Below are 18,624 nucleotides of genomic sequence, written 5' to 3' on the forward strand. Positions count from 1 at the left end.
AAAAAAAAAAAAAAAAAAAAAAAAAAAAAAAAAAAAAAAAAAAAAGAAGAAGAAGAAGAAGAAGAAGAAGAAAAGGCAAGCCACGAAAAGGAAGAAAATATTTGCAGGTCCTCTATCTGATAAGAGATTAATAATACCCACAATATATAATAAACTCTTAAAACTTAACAACATAATTATGTTACGTCTTCCGAAGGAAAAAAAAAACCTCAACAACAAAAATCAAACAGCCTGATTAATAAGTGGGCAAGGATCACCTGAGGTCAGGAGTTCGAGACCAGCCTGACCAACATGGCAAAACTCCATCTCTACTAAAAATACAAAAAATTGGCCAAGTGTGGTGGCAGGCACCTGTAATCCTAGCTACTTGCAAGGCTGAAGCAGGAGAATCGCTTGAACTCAGTAGGCAGAGGATGCAGTGAGCCAAGATTGCATCACTGCACTCCAGCCTGGGCAACAGAGTGAGACTCTGTCTCAAAAACAAACAAACAGAAAATAAGTGTTGGTGAGGATGTGAAGAAATCAGAACTCTGTGTACCCTTGGTGGGAATGTAATATGATGCAGCTGCTGTGAAAAACAGTATGCCCAATTCTCAAAAACTTAAAAATAGAATCACCATATGACCTAATAATTCCACTACTGGGTATATACCGAAAAGAACTCAAGAGAGGGTCGTGAAGAGGTATGTGTATACCCACATTCACAGCAGCATTATTCACAAAAGCCAAAAGGTAGAAGCAATTCAAGTGTCCATCAACAGATGAACAGATAAACAAAATGTAGTATATACAGATGATAGAATGTTATTCACCCTTAAAAAGGAAGGAAATTCTGACACATGCCACAACATGGATAAACATTAAAGACATGATGCTAAGTGAAATAAGCCAGACACAAAAGGACAAATAACATGATTCCACTTATATGAAATATCTAGAGTAGTCAAATTCATAGAGATAAAAATAGAATGGTGGCTGCCAGGGACTCTGGAATGGGAAGTTATTATCTAACGAGTATGGAGATTCAATTTAAGATTTAAAAAAAAAAAAAAAAAAAAAAAAGGGCAGGGGGGGCAGAGGGCGGGGGGCACCAAAAGATAGAGAACAGGCCAAAAAAAAAAAAAAAAAAAAAAAAAAAAAAAAAAAAAAAAAAATAATTTAAGATTTAAAAAAAAAAAAAAAAAAAAAAGGTCAGGAGGTGCCTCACGCCTGTAATCCCAGCACTTTGGGAAGCTGAGGCAGGTGGATCATGAGGTCAGGAGTTCAAGACCAACCTGGTCAACATGGTGAAATCCCGTCTCTACTAAAAATACAAAAAATTAGCTGGGCATAGCGGCGGGCACCTGTAATCCCAGCTACTCCAGAGGCTGAGACAGGATACTCACTTGAACCTGGGAGGTGAAGGTTACAGTGAGCTGAGATCATGCCACTGCACTCAAGTGTGGGAGACAGAAGAAGACTGTCTGGGGGAAAAAAAAAAAAAAAAAAAGCCAGGTGCAGTGGCTCATACCTGTAATCCCAGCACTTCAGGAGGTGCAGATGGGTGGATTATGAGTTCAAGAGATGGAGATCATCCTGGCCAATATGGTGAAACAAAATTAGTTGGACATGGTGGCACACATCCGTAGTCTCAGGTATTTGGGAGGCTGAGGGAGGAGAACCACTTGAACCGGGAGGTGGAAGCTGCAGTGAGCCAAGATTGCACCACTGCACTCCAGCCTGACAACAGGGCGAGACTACATCTCAAAAAATAATAATAATACAAATCATATCCTGTAACACCACGCTGGCATGAATCCTCTCCTCCTTCCCTTCTTGAGTAGCATTTCATATGCACCCTCTTCCTCTCCAGCATTTCCAAGCTCTCGCCCTCTCTATTGGTTCCCTTTTTCTTTGCCTTTAAAATAGATTTTCCCAGATAATAAGATTGGGGTGGAAAAAACTGAATAAATAAAAAAATAGATAACCTTAATATATATATATATATATATTTTGAGACAGAGTTTCAAATTTACTGCCCAGGCTGGCATGCAATGGCGTGATCTCAACTCACTGCAACTTCTGCCTCCCAGGTTCAAGTGATTCTCCTGTCTTAGCCTCCCAAGTAGCTGGGATTATAGGCATGTGCCACCATGCCCAGCTAACTTTGTATTTTTAGAAGAGATGGGGTTTCATCATGTTGGTCAGCTGGTCTCCAACTCCTGACCTCAGGTGATCCACCCCCCTCAACATCCCGAGATGCTAGGATTTCCTTAATCTTGAAAGATCTTTGTTAACAGGAATGTCCTCCCTTTTAGGTCTCACTTCTTCTCACTATCAAATTTTTCTAATAGTCAAAATCTGGGTTCTAAAGAAGGTATTCCATCTCTGTTAGCAAAAACCATGCTCTTTTCTTAATCATTAACTTTAGCTGTGTTACTCTATTTACCCAAGGGTTTACTACCTTTTAAATTTGTTTTCTTGACTCTCATAACTAAAATTTCCCTTTCCTTGGCTTCTACAGCTAAATTCTTGTAAATCTTCTTTTAACTCCCAACCACTCCTCCTAGTTCCCTATAATTCCCTCCACAAGCCTCTTTCCAACCCTTCATTGCAAGCTTTCCCCAGGGCTCAGTCCTTTAAATCATACTCTTCCATTTACACATTCTTTAAGAGGGCTCGGCCATTTTCATAGCCCCAACCACAGCCTTTTAAGCTGGATGACTCTAAAATTTAGACTCAGTTCAAGAGTTTGTTCCAAGTTTACATACTCTTACTGGAAATTGCTAGCTGCCATTTCAAATTCAGCACAAAGTATATATTTTTGGAGATAGCCTAACAGTTAAACTTTGACTTCTTTTTTGGGAGGGTGGGGTGGGACAGGGAGTTTCGCTCTTGTCGCCCAAGCTGGAGTGAAATGGCATGATCTTGGCTCACTACAAACTTCACTTCCCGGGTTCAAGCGATTCTCATGCCTCAGCCTCCCTAGTAGCTAGAATCGCAGGCGTGCACCACCACGTCCAGCAAATTATTGTATTTTTAGTAGAGACGGGTTTCACTATGTTGGCCAGGCTGGTCCTGCACTCCTTACCTCAGGTGATCCACCCGCCTCGGCCTCTCAAAGTGCTGGGATTACAGGCATAAGCCACAGCACCCCGCCTAAACCTTGACTTCTCTTCACCTGATTAAATTCTACCATTCCTTCAGCTCCATCATCATCTTCTCAGAAGACATTTCCAGACTCCCCAATTAGCTAATAATGTCCAAGCATCTCCCTTTTACAGTTCTCACCATGGCTACGTCCCCCACTTGACAGTGAGCTCCACAGGAGCAAGGACCATGTCTTTTACGAGGAACTGAGGGTTTCATCATCACCACATTCCCAGCAGTTGCAATTAAGTTGCTGGCATAGAGTAAATAATATTTATCCAAATTTGTCAAATGAAGGAATAAAAGTACTGTAAATTTTTCCTTGGTATGGGTCATCATCAATCCCATTTTTATCTCCTTCGCTACTAGACTCCTTTGGCCCAAGTCTTTACTTGGGGGTCTCATTGTAACAGCAGTTTTCTCAGTACTTTCAATTTTCCTCACTTCAATTAATAGTGCCCTGAGTAATTTACTTAACTATTTTATCATGACATTCTCCTACCCAAAAATCTTTATAGACCTCCTAGGTCCCTCAAAAACAAAACTAAATTAATACAGATATTTCAAGAAAGGGCCAGATTTGACAAGAACAATTAATGCCAACTGCTTTGGACCCTTCCCACTAGCCACGGCTTTGAAAAACACTGACTCTTTTCTTTGACTCTCCTTTATTCTCCTTGTAGACAATAATATGAGCTTCTAAATGTTACCATTAATTGGATCATAAATGCCTAACATTAATTAACCAAGTTTTGTTTGCAATACATCTATAAACCATCTAGTAGGGTGTGTTTCTTATAAAGCATGATTGATATTATTTATAACATTCTTACCAATTAGTTCCAGTTTCACTTTAGAAATCTATCCTTAAATTCCAGGGAGCTAAGTAAGCCATGAAGAGACAAAGGCATAAGAATGATATAATGAACTCAGGGGACTTGGGGGAGAGGGTGGGAGGAGGCTGAGGGATAAAAAACTACACATTGGGAACAGTATACACTGCCTGTGTAATATTGCACCAAAATCTCAGAAATCACCACTAAAGAATTCATTCATGTGAAAAAAGAAAACAAAAAAAAAAGAATAATTTATTTATTTACCCAAACACATGTTCCCCAAATATCTACTGAAATAAATTTTAAAAATTTAAAAAAAAAAAGGCCGGGCGCGGTGGCTCAAGCCTGTAATCCCAGCACTTTGGGAGGCCGAGGCGGGTGGATCACGAGGTCAAGAGATCAAGACCATCCTGGTCAACATGGTGAAACCCCGTCTCTACTAAAAGTACAAAAAATTAGCTGGGCATGGTGGTGCGTGCCTGTAATCCCAGCTACTCAGGAGGCTGAGGCAGGAGAATTGCCTGAACCTGGGAGGTGGAGGTTGCGGTGAGCCGAGATCGCGCCATTGCACTCCAGTCTGGGTAACAAGAGCGAAACTCCGTCTTAAAAAAAAAAAAAAAAAACCTATCCTTAATTTCGAATCACAGATTCAAAAACTCTAAGTAAAACTGGCCGGGTGCAGTGGTTCATCATGTCTGTAATACCAGCACTCTGGAAGGTCAAGGCAGGTAGATCACCCGAGGTCAGGAGTTCGACACCAGCCTGGCCAACATGGTAAAAACCTATCTCTTCTAAAAATACAAAAAAATTAGCTGGGTGTGGTGGTGCACATCTGTAGTCCCAGCTACTTGGGAGGCTGAGGCAGGAGAATCACTTGAACCCAGGAGGCAGAGGTTGCAGCGAGCCGAGACTGCACCAGTGCACTCCAGCCTGGGCAACAAAGTGAGACTCTGTCTCAAAAAACAAAAAACAAATAAAACCTCAAAGCAAAACTATGACAAAGCTTAGCTACCTAAAATAAGATTTGGCTGGGAGTGGTGGCTCACACCTGTAATCCCAACACTTTAGGAGGCAAAGGTGGGCAGATAACTTGGGGTCAGGAGTTCGAGACCAGTCTGGCCAACACGGTGAAACCCTGTCCCTACTAAAAATACAAAAATTAGCCAGCCATGGTGGTGGGGTCCTGTAATCCCAGCTATATGGGAGGCTGAGGCAAGAGAATCGTTTGAACTCGGGAGAGAGAGATTGCAGTGAACCAAGATCATGCCACTGCCCTCTAGACTGGGCAACAAAGCGAGATGCTGTCTCCAAATAAATGAATAAATAAAAATAAAATAAGATTAGTTCAACATCAGAAAAATTAACGCAATATACACCATTAAGAAACTGCAAGTTTTGTCTTCAAGAGACTGTTTCTGCACAAAATAAAATTAACAAGCTGGCTATGGCAGTGGTAGTCCCACTGATATTTAGGATGCTGAGGTGGGAAGATCGCTTGAACCCAAGAGTTTGAGACCAGCCTGGGCAACATCATGAGAATCTCTCTCTCTCTCTCTCTCTCTCTCTCTCTCAGCTCACTGCAACCTCCACCTCCTGGGTTCAAGCAATTCTTGTGCCTCAGCCTCCTCAGTAGCTGGAATTACAAGTGTGAGCCACCATACCCAGCCAATTTTTGTATTTTTAGTAGAGACAAGGGTTCATCATGCTGGCCAGGCTGGTCTCGAACTCCTGATCTCAGTTGATCCACCTGCCTTGGCCTCCCAAAGTGCAGGGATTGCAGGCATGAGCCACTGTGCCTGCCAATGCTTACAACATCTTTATGTAATAAAGCAAGCATAGTAAAATGTTAGTGGTGGAATTTCAGTGGTTAGGTATATGAGTATTCTCAATGTGAGACTTTTAAAATAACTTTTCGGTGTGTTTTAAAATTTTCACGGCCAGGTGCGGTAGCTCACGCCTGTAATCCCAGCACTTTTGGAGGCCAAGATAGGCGGATCATTTGAGTCCAGGCGTTCAAGACCAGCCTGGCCAAAATAACGAAATGCTGTCTTTACTAAAAATACAAAAATCAGCTAGGTGAAGTAGCATACTCCTGTCATCTCAGTTACTTGGGAGGCTGAGGTGGGAGGATCACTCGGGTCCAAGAAGCAGAGGTTACACTGAGCCAAGATTGCATCACTACGCTCCAGCCTGGGAAACAGAGTGAGAATCCGCCTCAAAAAGAAATAATAATAAAAAATTAAAAAAAGATTTCCATAATGAAATGGGGGCTAAAACTAAATAGTTTATAAATAGTTTATAAAACTATTATTTTATAAACAAGAATACTGGTAAAGATGAGCTTTTATCTAGTAACAAAGAGACTGAAGCCAGGGAAGAAGAGATTCAAATGTCTATTATATTAAGCACCTTCTACATGAAAGGCCTATCCACACTTAATGGAAAGACAAGCATATAAACAAGAAGTTGCAATACGGGGTGATCTAAGCGACAACAAAATTAAATGCAAAGTACAGCAGGCAGCACAAAGAAGGGTGTGAACTTGAGGAAGAGAAAGGCGATGGCAAGAAAAAACTTAATGATATGACAAAAAATTAAGGTTATGAAGAATGAAGAGGGCTCTACCAGGCAGACAAGAAGGAAAAGGTTACTCCCGGCAAAGGCGAGCTGGTAGGGATCACAGGATACACTCATGCATAAGGCCACTTATCCCTTAGAGTGAGTTGCGATTAAATATGATGATGTACACAAACACACAGCGGTTGCCCAATAAATGTTTATATTCTTGTCCCCGTGCGGGTAAAGTTATCCAAATAGGCTGCCTCAAAAGTCAGGAACTATAGGTTCTGGCAACATATATGTTATCCAGGAAAAAACATAATAACTTGAAAAGCCTTCAACTATAAATACTCTGAAATATAAAAGAGATTCTTTTATATTTATAAACTGTTGTGGTACTTGTTTGTTTTCTGAGATGGAGTTTTCGCTCTTGTTGCCCAGGCTGGAGTACAATGGTGCCACCTTGGCTCACTGCAACCTCCACCTCCCGGATTCAAGCAGTTCTCCTGCCTCAGCCTCCCAAGTAGCTGGGATTACAGATATGTGCCACCACGGCTGGTGCATTTTGTATTTTTTAGTAGAGACAGGGTTTCTCCATGTTCATCAGGCTGGTCTCAAACTCCCGAGCTCAGGTGATCTGTCCGCCTCAGTTTCCCAAAGTGCTGGCATTATAGGTGTGAGCCACCTGCCTGGCCTATAAATTGTCTTAGAGACAGGATCTTGCTCTGTTGCCCAGGCTGAGATGCAGTGGCATGATCAGAGTTACACAGCCTCAAACTCCTGCGCTCAAGCAGTCCTCCTAGCCTCAGCCTCCTGAGAAGTTGTGACTACAGGCACATGCCACTGTGTCTGGCTAATTTTTAAATTTTTTGTAGAAACACGGTCTCACTATGTTGAACAGGCTATTCTCGAACTCCTGGCCTCAACTCATCAAAAAAGTTATTTTATATTTTATTTTATTTTTGAGATGGCATCTTGCTCTGCACCCAGGTGGGAGTGCAGTGGTGCGATCTCAGCTTGCTGCAACCTCTGCCTCCCAGGTTCAAGCAATTCTCCTGCCTCAGCCTCCCTAGTAGCTGGGACTACAGGCACACACCACTGCCAGCTAATTTTTGTATATTTAGTAGAGACGGGGTTTCACCATGTTGGCCAGGATGATCTTGATCTCTTGACCTCGTGATCCGCCCACCTTGGCCTCCCAAAGTGCTGGGATTACAGGTGTGAGCCACTGAGCCTAGTCAAAAGAAGTTCTTTTAAAGAGATAGAGAACAAAGAAGACAGGATAATCCCAAAATGCCAGGAAAAGGAGGAAAGTAGGATTAAAAATCATGGCACCTACCTGTAATCCCAGCAGGGAGGCTGAGGCGGGCAGGTCACAAGAATAGGAGATTGAGACCATCCTGGCCAAAATGGCGAAACCCTAACTCTACTAAAATACAAAAAATTAGCTGGGCATGGTGGCGTGTGCCTGTAGTCCTAGCTACTCAGGAGGCTGAGGCAGGAGAATGTCTTGAATCTGGGAGGCGGAGATTGCAGTGAGCCATGTTTGCGCATTCCCGCCTGGGCAACAAGAGGGAAACTCCATCTCAAAACAAAAACAAAAAACATGGCTCCAAGAAAGGAAGGAAGGAAAAGGAGTCTGTCTCATTAACCTAGGCCTTGGGCCTTAATGACCAGGGACAAGACATAAGGCCTTGACCCTTCAGTAAGTATAAAAGTGGAACTGAGATCACCACACAAAGCTGGAACTACTTCCACACCCGAAATTTTTAAAAATTATAACACTGAAAGTTGATCACAAGAAAGCATCTCTTTTTCCAACAGTTAAAGCAAAAAATATTAAAACCTCACTGGCTAACAAAAATCACTTTCTTAAGAGAAAAGAGGAAGAACATAAACTTCTCAATATAACAAATCAAAGGCAGATACATAAACCTGACCTGTGACAGAGCTTGCTAGCTATCTGCTAAAACTTTGTTTTCCTCTTTCACAGAGCAGAGTTCTCACTTGGAGTGCATTACCCATGTGAAAAGTTCTCACCAGTGGAGTGTGAACATGAGCAGAACTGATCACCTCCTGAGCAGGGCTTTTAGGAACACGTGGTTAGGCTGGGTGCAGTGGCTCACGACTGTAATCCCACCACTCTGGGAGGCCGAGGTGGGCAGATCACTCGAAGTCCAGAGTTCAAGGCCAGCCTGGCTGACGTGGTGAAATCCTATCTCTATTAAAAATACAAAAAATTAGCCGGGCAGGGTGGTAGGCACCTGTTATCCCAGCTACTCAGGAGGCTGAGGCAGGAGAATTGCTTGAACCCGGAAGCAGAGGTTGTAGTGAGCCAAGATCACCCCACTGCATTCCAGGCTGGGCAACAGAGGGAGACTCCTTGTGGGGGCGGGGGGGTGCGGGGAGAACAGGTAATTAACAGGGTGAACCCTATGGTATATTAATTTCAACTCAATGAGTGAGAAAGAGAGAAGTGATAAGGAAAACAATTAAAAAGGGCAGGGCCCTAGGAAATGAATAGAACCACAACAAGATAAGAGGAACCTGGGTTTCTGGATTCACCAGATGGCTGACAGTCCCCCCACAATTTCTCTTGTGTTCAACCACAGATATTTTTGGTTTTCTTATGGAAGTTAGTTTTGTCCTAATTAATACATGAACTGAAAGGAAATTTTATCTTGTATATTGGTAAAGGGCTTATTATTAGCTCAACTCGGTTACAAGACAAGTTGACCTTCTTGACACACAATGAAATTATATTACGCTAAAATATTTTTCCACTGAGCAACGGAAAAAGTTTTGTTTGTTTTTTTTTGAGACAGAGCCTTGCTCTGCTGCCCAAACTGGAGTGCAGTGGCACAATCATAACTCATAGCAGTCTCAATCTCCTCTGATAAGCAATCCTCTCACCTCACCTCAGTCTCTAGTCCGATAGCAACTGGGACTACTGGAGTCTACCACCAAGCCCAGCTAATTTGTTTTTTTGTTTTTTTTTTTTTTTTTTAAATAAGTCAGAACTTTGGATCAAAATACACACACACACACACACACACACACACAGACACACACACACACACATTTGTATTTCTAATAATTTTTTTTTTTGAGACAGACTCTCGCTGTTGTCGCCCAGGCTAGAGTACAGTGGTATGATCTCGGCTCATTGCAACCTCCACTTCCTGGATTCAAGTGATTTTCCTGCTGCAGCCTCCCAAGTAGCTGAGATTACAGGCGCCTGCCACCACTCCCAACTAATTTTTGTATTTTTAGTAGAAACCGGGTTTCACTATGTTGGTCAGGCTGGTCTTGAGCACCAGACCTCAGGTGATCCACCCACCTCAGCCTCCCAAAGTGGTAGGATTACAGACGTGAGCAACTGTGCCTGGCTGTAATTTTAATAATTATTAATCTCCATTTTTTGTTTATGTTTTTGTTTTTTTTTACACGGAGTCTCACTCTGTCATCCAGGCTGGAGTGCAGTGGTACAATCTTGGCTCACTGCAACCACTGCCTACTGGGTTCAAGCAAATCTCCTGCCACAGCCTCCAAGTAGCTAGGACTACAGGTGCACACCACCACGCCCAGCTAATTTTTGTTTTTTTAGTAAAGATGGGGTTTCACCATGTTGCTCAGGCTTGTCTCGAACTCTTGACCTCGTGATCCACTCACCTCAGCCTCCCAAAGTGCTGGGATCATACATGCCCACCACCACACCTGGCTAGTTTTTTGTATTTTTAGTAGGCACAGGGTTTCGCCATGTTGGCCAGCCTAGTCTTAAACACCTGATCTCAGGTGATCTGCCCATCTTGATCTCCCAAAATGCTGAGATTAGAGGCGTGAGCCACTACCATGCCTGGCCTTATTAATCTCCCTTTCTAACAAATTCTCCCCATTCCTTCCCACATTTAATATGTCAGATCTTAAATCCAGAAAGTAATGATTTCTACTTCCACTCATGAGGATTAACTACTATAGAAACTATCACCCTTACTCCCATTGTAAACAAGACACAATACATGAAGTAACCTTCAGGCACTGGACAACAGGCAGCATTAAACCTACGATCCCTGAGAGAAGGAAACAAACCAGGTGAACCAATGACTACCCCAGCTTACTGCATCTAAGTGGCTTCCAGGCTGCAACACAGGGAGAGGGAACCCAAACAAAATGGGATGGTCTTGCTAAGTGGAGGAGAGAAATTAAACTTTAGGAGATCTAAAACAACCAGAATTTGCAAGATTTGAATACTGGAACCAAGAAAAAGTGAGAATAGAGAAGAGAGACAGAGTTCTGCACTGAGAATGGTCACAGAAGATCCACAGAGGGATCCCCTTGAGTCCAATAAAAAATCACCACACTTAGGCTGGGCGTGGTGGCTCACGCCTGTAATCCAAGCACTTTGGAGGCCAAGGCGGGCAGATCACCTGAGGTCGGGAGTTCAAGACCAGTCTGACCAACATGGTGAAACCCCCGTCTTTAAAAAAAAAAAAAAAATCACCACACTTGCAAAGCAGCAGGATTATGACTAATAACAAAAATTAATCAAAAGAAAAAGACCAAGAAATGACAGAGATGATGGAATTAGCACACCAGGACCTTAAAACAGCTATTACAGCCAGGCTCAGTGGCTCATGCCTGTAATCCCAGCACTTTGGGAGGCTGAGGCAGGTGGATCACGAGGTCAAGAGATGGAGACCACCCTGGCCAACATGGTAAAATACCATCTCTACTAAAAATAAAAAATTAGCTGGGCATGGTGGTGCATGCTTATAGTCTCAGCTTTTCAAGAACCTGAGGCAGGAGAATCACTTGAACCTGGGAGGTGGAGGTTACGGTGAGCCAAGATTGTGCCACTGCACTCCAGCCTGGCGACAGAGCAGACTCCATCTCAAAACAAAAACAAAAACAAAAACAAACAAAACAGCTATTACAAGTACACTAAAGGGTATAAAAGAAAGCATGACATAATGGAGAATGGAATATATAGGTAAAAGACCCAAATCAAACTTCCTTTTTTTTTTTTTTTCCAAAGATAGGGTTTCACCATGATGGCCAGGCTGGTCTTGAACTCCTGACCTCAGGTGATCCACCCACCTCGGCCTCCCAAAGTGGTAGGATTACAGGCGTGAGCCACCGCGCCCGGACCCAAATCAAACTTCTATAGGTGAAATATAGTATCTGAAATACAAAATACACTGGATGGTATTAATAGCTGACTGAAAATTACAGAAGAAAACATCAGTGATCCTGAAGATACAGCAATAGTAATTATCCAAAATGAAACACAGAGAGAAGAAAAACAGAGGGACGGTTGGTGGGGGGATTAAAAATAGAGGCCACTTGTAGAACAAGAGCAATCAATTTAATCTACATAAGATTAGAGCCCAGGAGAGAAAGAGGGACAAAAATCTATTTGAAGAAATAGTGGGCACATAGTATGTGTTCAAATATTTGTTGATGTATTTAAATAAAAATGTTGGAGGCATAAAAATATAAAATATAGTATGAAAATATGTTATCTATGTAAATATGAAAAATAGCAGAGAAGCAATGTGGTAACATGGAAAGACAGAGGCTTTGAATTGAAGAAGACTTGGATTAGAATTTAAGCTCTGTTTCTTTCTTTTTTTTTTTTTGAGACAGGGTCTTGCTCTGATGTCCAGGTTACCCAATCTGTTGCCACTGCAGCCTCAACCTCCCAGGCTCAGGTGATCCTCCCACCTCAGCCTCATGAGCAGCTGGGACTACAGGCTCTCACCACCACCTCCCACTAACTGTTACCGTTTTCATAGAGAAGGGGTTTCGCCATGTTGCCCAGGCTGGTCTCAAACTCCTCTGCTGAGGAAATCCACCCACCTTAGCCTCCCAAAGTGTCAGGATTACAGACATAAGCCACCATGCTCAGCCTGTTTCTTAATATTATGTGACTTGGACAAATCAAAATCTATCTGATTCATGGTTTTTTATCTGTAAAACAAGGCTGATACCTGTCATATCTACCCACACATGGTTATCAACAACTGCAAATGTGATGAAGAGAGTTCCATAAACTGAAAACCAAATAGCAACTTGACTAACAATAATTAAATATTTAGGGAAAAGGTTATTAGACAAATATCCATTTTTTTAAAAAATCAAGAGTATTTGGTGAGTGGCTGGGTGTGGTGGCTCACGCTTCTAATCCCAGCACTTTGGGAGGCCAAGGTAAGCGAGGTCAGGAATTCCAGACCAGCCTGGCCAACATGGCGAAACCCTGTCTCTACTAAAAATACAAAAATAAATAAATAAATAAATAAATAAATAAGCCAGGTGTGGTGGCACGCACCTGTAATCTCAGCTACTTGGGAGGCTGAGGCAGGAGGATCACTTGAACCCAGGATGTGGAAGTTGCAGTGAACCCAAATCGGGCCACTGCACTACAGCCTGGATGACAGAGTGAAACACTGTCTCAAAAAAAAAAAAAAAAAAAGGCCGGGCACGGTGGCTCACGCCTGTAATCCCAGCACTTCGGGAGGCCGAGGCGGGTGGATCACAAGGTCAAGAGATCGAGACCATCCTGGTCAACATGGTGAAACCCCGTCTCTACTAAAAATACAAAACATTAGCTGGGCATGGTGGTGCGTGCCTGTAATCCCAGCGACTCAGGAGGCTGAGGCAGGAGAATTGCCTGAACCCAGGAGGCGGAGGTTGCGGTGAGCCGAGATCGCGCCATTGCACTCCAGCCTGGGCAACAAGAGCGAAACTCCGTCTCAAAAAAAAAAAAAAAGAACAATTAGGTTAAACCATAAGAAAATGTTTTTATAAGTCAAATGTGATGAAATATTGGTAATTTCTTTTGGTTCAATCTAACAAAAACAAAGGAAGAAAACACTGCTTCAAAGAGAACGAGTTGGCGGGGGAAGAGAAGCAGTGGGCTGTACGGAGAGAAGGGAACTAGGAAATGTTTTAGTGCAGAAAAATATTTGAATACAAAATATTTTCCCACAAATAACATTTACATGTAAGTCCTGCAAATGTTGAAGCTGTAAGTCTGTACTCTCCAGAAGCCCATACCGCTACACCATCTATTTGTGGGTGTGGGGCAGCAAGATGTGTAGTGAACTAGTGCGAAGGATGGGCAAGCAGGCTGAGAATCTAGGCTAAAGAATGGGAAGTTCCACAAGAGGAAGGGAAGCAAACTGATTTCTTCTGACTTCTGCTTTCAGTAACCTAATTTCTCCTATTTCAGATATACTTTCAAGTTGAAAATGAAAGTAAACCAACAGTACAAATTCTCGGCCAGGCATGGTGGTGGGCACCTGTGGTCCCAGCTGCTCAGGAGGCTGAAGCAGGAGAACTGCTTGAACCCAGGAGGCAGAGGTTGCAGTGAGCCGAGATCCAGCCACTGCACTCCAGCCTGGGTGACAGTGAGATTCTGCCTGAAAAATAAATAAATAAATAATGGAAAGTATACTAATAACCTTTTTCCCAGGTAGCTGCCGAAGATGGCAAAGTTGCAGGTCCTGGTGCTTAATGGTCGAGGCCATCTCCTGGATTGCCTGGTGGCCACTGTGGCTAAGCCGGTACTGCTGGGCTGAAGGTGGTGGTCACATGCTGTGAGGGCATCAACATTTCTGGCAATTTCTACAGAAATGAGTTGAAGTACCTGGCTTTCCTCCACAAGCGGATGAACACCAACCCTTCCCGAGGCCCCTATCACTTCTGGGCCACCAGCCTCTCTAGCAGAGTGTGCGAGGCATGCCCCCCAAGACCAAGCAAGGCCAGGCCACCCTGGAGTGCCTCAAGGTGCTTGACAGCATCCTACCATCCCATGACAAGAAAAAGTGGATGGTGGTTCCTGCTGCCCTCAAAGTTGTGTGTCTGAAGCATATAAGAAAGTCTTCATATCTGGGGCACCTGGCTCACGAGGTTAGCTGGAAGTACCCCGCAGTGACAGCTACCCTGGAGGAGAAGAGGAAGGAGAAAGCCAAGATCCACTACCAGAAGAAGAAACAGCTCATGAGGCTATGGAAATAGGCTGAGAAGAATGTGGAGAAGGAAACTGACAAATACACAGAAGTCCTCCAGACCCACGGACTCCTGGTCTGAGCCCAATGAAGGCTGTTAATTCCTCATGCTTGACCTGCCCTTCCTCCATTGTTGCCCTGGAATGTCCAGGACCCAGGGGCAGCAGCAGTCCTGGTGCCACAAGCAGCCAGAGACAATAGAAAGCTGGGAGGAAGGAAAAGGTCTTAGTCACTGCCTTCTGAGGTTGCCTGAAAGCACTCGGAGAATTGTGCAGGTATAATTTGTCTATGACCAATAGGAAGAGCAACCAGTTATTATCAACAAAAGGGAGCTGGAAGACTAATTGGAGGGGCCCTACCTTGTGAGTGGGGCTTCTGTCTAACTCGCCACCTGGTCATGCACTAAACTCTGCAGCTGTTAGAATGTGCAAGCGCAGCTGGGCACGGTGGCTCACGCCTGTAATCCAACCACTTTGGAGGCCAAGGCGGGCGGATCACCTGAGGTCGGGAGTTCAAGACCAGCCTGACCAACATGGTGAAACCCCGTCTTTAAAAAAAAAAAAAAAAAAAGAATGTGCAAGCGCTTGGGGACAGCCTGAGCTTGCTGTTGTAGTACAAAGGATATTTACAGAAGCACATACTGGGGAGATGTGCAGCAGAGGGGTTACAGGCATTGCCTGTGCTCCTCACCTGTATTTTGTAATCAGAACCAAATTGATTACTTTCAAAGAAAAAAAAAAGTATACCAATAGTACAAATTCTTGAAACTTCCTATAATAGTTAAAAAAGAAAAACCACCACTACCAGACACACTAAAAGATGCTATTCATACACATAATAGTCAGGTTCTAATAAACCTACTAAACTCAGAGTTTTAAAATGAAATTGTGTCAAAGGAGGGCCTTTCTTAAAAAAAATTAAAATACAAAAATAAAAAATATAAAAATGAAATTGTGGAATTTCAACTATTTCAAAACTCTCCTGCCTAGTTACTTCTGAAAGAAGGCTTACATACTGAAAATTATTTGCACTGTCCTTAATGTATGGCTAGTATTCATTCATATCTTAGTATTACAGACTGTTTCACAGTCCAGAGAAATGTTCCAGCTTTGGCAATATGAGAGCAAAAGGCCTTACATACTACTTTCCCTCTGAAAAGTCACTACCTTTCAGAAAAATTTCATTAATTTTTGAATTTTTTTTTTTTTTTTTTGAGATAGAGTCTTACTCTGTCACTCATACTGGAATGCAATGGTGCAATCTCGTCTCACTGCAACCTCCGCCTCCCAGGTACAAGCGATTCTTCTGCCTCAGCCTCCCAAGTAGTTGGGATTACAGGCACGCACCACCACACCCGAATAATTTTTGTATTTTAAGTACAGATGTGGTTTCGCCATATTGGTCAGGCTGGTCTCAAACTCCTGACCTCAGGTGATCTGCCCGCCTCAGCCTCCCAAAGTGCTGGGATTACAGGTGTGAGCCACCACACCCAGCAAAATTTATCTGGTTTTATACAGGGAAAAAAGTAGTCTTCAGAACTATCTTTTCTCCTCTTATACATGAGAACAGTTTTCCTTTGATAGGCAGTATTCCAAATTTAGCAGAACTTAATTCCTTTACCCGGAATATTTACCCCTTCAAAGTGTACACATTTAGGCCGGGTGCGGTGGCTCAAGCCTGTAATCCGAGCACTTTGGGAGGCCGAGGCGGGTGGATCACTTGAGGTCAGGAGTTCAAGATCAGCCTGGCCAACATGGTGAAATCCCGTCTCTAAAAAAGAAAAAAAAAAAAAGTGTACACAATAAACACCATGAATGTATGTATGCATGTATGTAGAGATGGGGTCTCGCCATATTGCCAAACTGGGCTCAAAAGTCTGGCTTACACGATTTCCCACACCTTGGCCTCCCAAAATGCTGGGATTACAGGCGAGGGCCACTGTGCCTGGCCTTCTGTATTTTCTTTCTTTACTTTTTGAGACAGTCTTGCTCTGTCACCCACGCTGGAGTGCAATGGCACGATCTGGGCTCGCTGCAACCTCTGCCCCCTGGGTTCAAGCGATTCTCCTACCTCAGCCTTCCAAGTAGCTGGGACTACAGGTGTGTACCACCACGCCTGGCTGATTTTTGCATTTGTAGTAGAGAGGGGGTTTCACCATGTTGGCCAGGCGGGTCTTGAATTCCTGATGTCGGGTAATCCACACACCTAGGCTTCCCAAAGTGCTGGGATTACAAGCGTGACCTACCATGCCCAGCCTGCTTATATAAATGTTCCTGACCTTATTCCAAAGCTTTATTATACAAGCTATGGAAGAATTATATGAAAGGTGTGAAGCATTTCAGTTTATTTTACATTTCTCTTAAGACAGTGAACAAAAAGCATTATCTTTAAACAATCTTACCTAAAACAACACAGGGAAAAGGAAAGACTATTTATAAGTAAGTAAACTGAAGGTTTGAGAGATCAGTTTGCCAAAGGTCATAGTAACTGGTGAGCTAGGATTTGAATCCAGGACTGCAGCTCTAAAACCCATTCAATTTTTCCATTTACCACAATGCTTTTCCTCTTATCAAACAAGCTCCACATGACTATAGGACCTTATCTCTTCTGATTTTTATTTCATATATAATAGGTGAATGCTCAGTAAATGGCTGCTATGGTTTGAATACGTCCCCCAAAGTTCATGTGTTGGAAACTTACTCGACAATGCAAGTGTTGAGAGGTGGATCTTTAAGAGGTGACTAGGTCATGAGAGCACTGGCTTCATGGATGGATTAATGCCCTTACCTCCATTACCTGGGAGTAGGGTTCTGATAAAAGGATGAGTTCTACACATTCCTTGTGCAAGCCCACCCTTCCTCTTGCATTCTTTTGCCCTTCAACCTTCTGCCACAGGATGATGCAGCAAGCTAGCCCTCACCAGATATTGCCTCTCAATTTCGAACTTCCTGAACTCCAGAATCATGAGCCAAATAACTATTTCTTTATAAATTACCCAGTCTTGGGTATTCTGTTATAGCAACACAAAATGGACTGAGACAATGGTACCAATTATCAGATGGTGTGATATTTGTTCATGATTAAAACTCTCCATTATACTCCTTTTTTCATCATTGAAGGTACCGTCCACTTCATGCTGTTTGTCGCATAACAGAGCTGATCTGGCTAGAGCAAGAGTTTTGAGAATTCCATTCAGTGACTTGCAGGGCTGTCTTTCTAGTTCAAACTTAAATTGCAAGTGAAACCTTTCTAGATACCAGGGCATTAAGTTTTTTTGTTTTTTGTTTTGTTTTGTTTTGTTTTTTGAGATAGAGTTTCTCTCTTGTGGCCTGGGCTGGAGTGCAGTGGCGCTGTCTCGGATCACTGCAAACTCTGTCTCCGGGTTCAAGCAATTCTCTAGCCTGAGCCTCTCAAGTAACTGGGATTACAGGTGCCCACCACCATGCCTGGCTAATTTTTGTATTTTTAGTAGAGCCAGGGTTTCACCACGTTGGCCAGGCTGGTCTCGAACTCCCAACCTCAGGTGATCCACCCGCCTCAGCCTATCATATTTATTTTTAAAAGAAACACAGTAACATTTTAAGAATTTATTCCATTTTACAAGTGTACAGATCCAGGATTCAAGGCAGTACCCATGTTTACTATGATTCACTGTATAAAGAATTATAGGTGTTATTCAAGAAAAATGTACAGGTCCTGTAAATACCACACATTCAGTCAAACATAATTTTCTGATTTCAGTAAAATTATTAAAGCCGAATGAATACAGATGCCTGGTTCTCTTCAGTCATTGTTTTTAGATTCCAGTCCACACTCCTTGTTCCTTCACAGTCCATTTTAATGCAGATACAAAGGGTAGTGCTGGCACAGTTTTGAGGGCCATCACTTAGAATTCTTTCTTAAGTTTCAAATTTATCTAACTCAACCAAGTAAAGAGGAGTCACTGACTAACTTCCAGTTTTATCAGAGTATTGTTCTCAAGTTGAAGGAGCTAAAGTGCCCCTTAAAACTCATAAATTAGGCATACTGAAAATGAAATCCATTCATTAGGAGGTTTTTTTTTGTTTTTTTTTTGTTTTTTTTTTTTTTTT

At 42.8% G+C, this 18,624-nt stretch overlaps 1 protein-coding gene and 1 pseudogene across 2 annotated transcripts in view; one reads left to right on the forward strand and one right to left on the reverse strand.

Annotated features, from left to right (window-relative positions):
* GLG1 (golgi glycoprotein 1) overlaps positions 1-18,624 on the reverse strand; it is a 172,549-nt gene that overhangs the window by 141,864 nt on the left and 12,061 nt on the right. The window lies entirely within an intron of this gene.
* On the forward strand, positions 13,331-14,641 carry LOC108294389 (annotated as a pseudogene). Its single transcript, XR_005197941.1, has one exon. The product of XR_005197941.1 is annotated as a 60S ribosomal protein L13a-like (transcript).

The sequence above is a fragment of the Cebus imitator genome, unplaced genomic scaffold, assembly GCF_001604975.1.
Source record: "Cebus imitator isolate Cc_AM_T3 unplaced genomic scaffold, Cebus_imitator-1.0 Scaffold577, whole genome shotgun sequence".
NCBI classification, from domain to species: Eukaryota; Metazoa; Chordata; class Mammalia; order Primates; family Cebidae; genus Cebus; species Cebus imitator.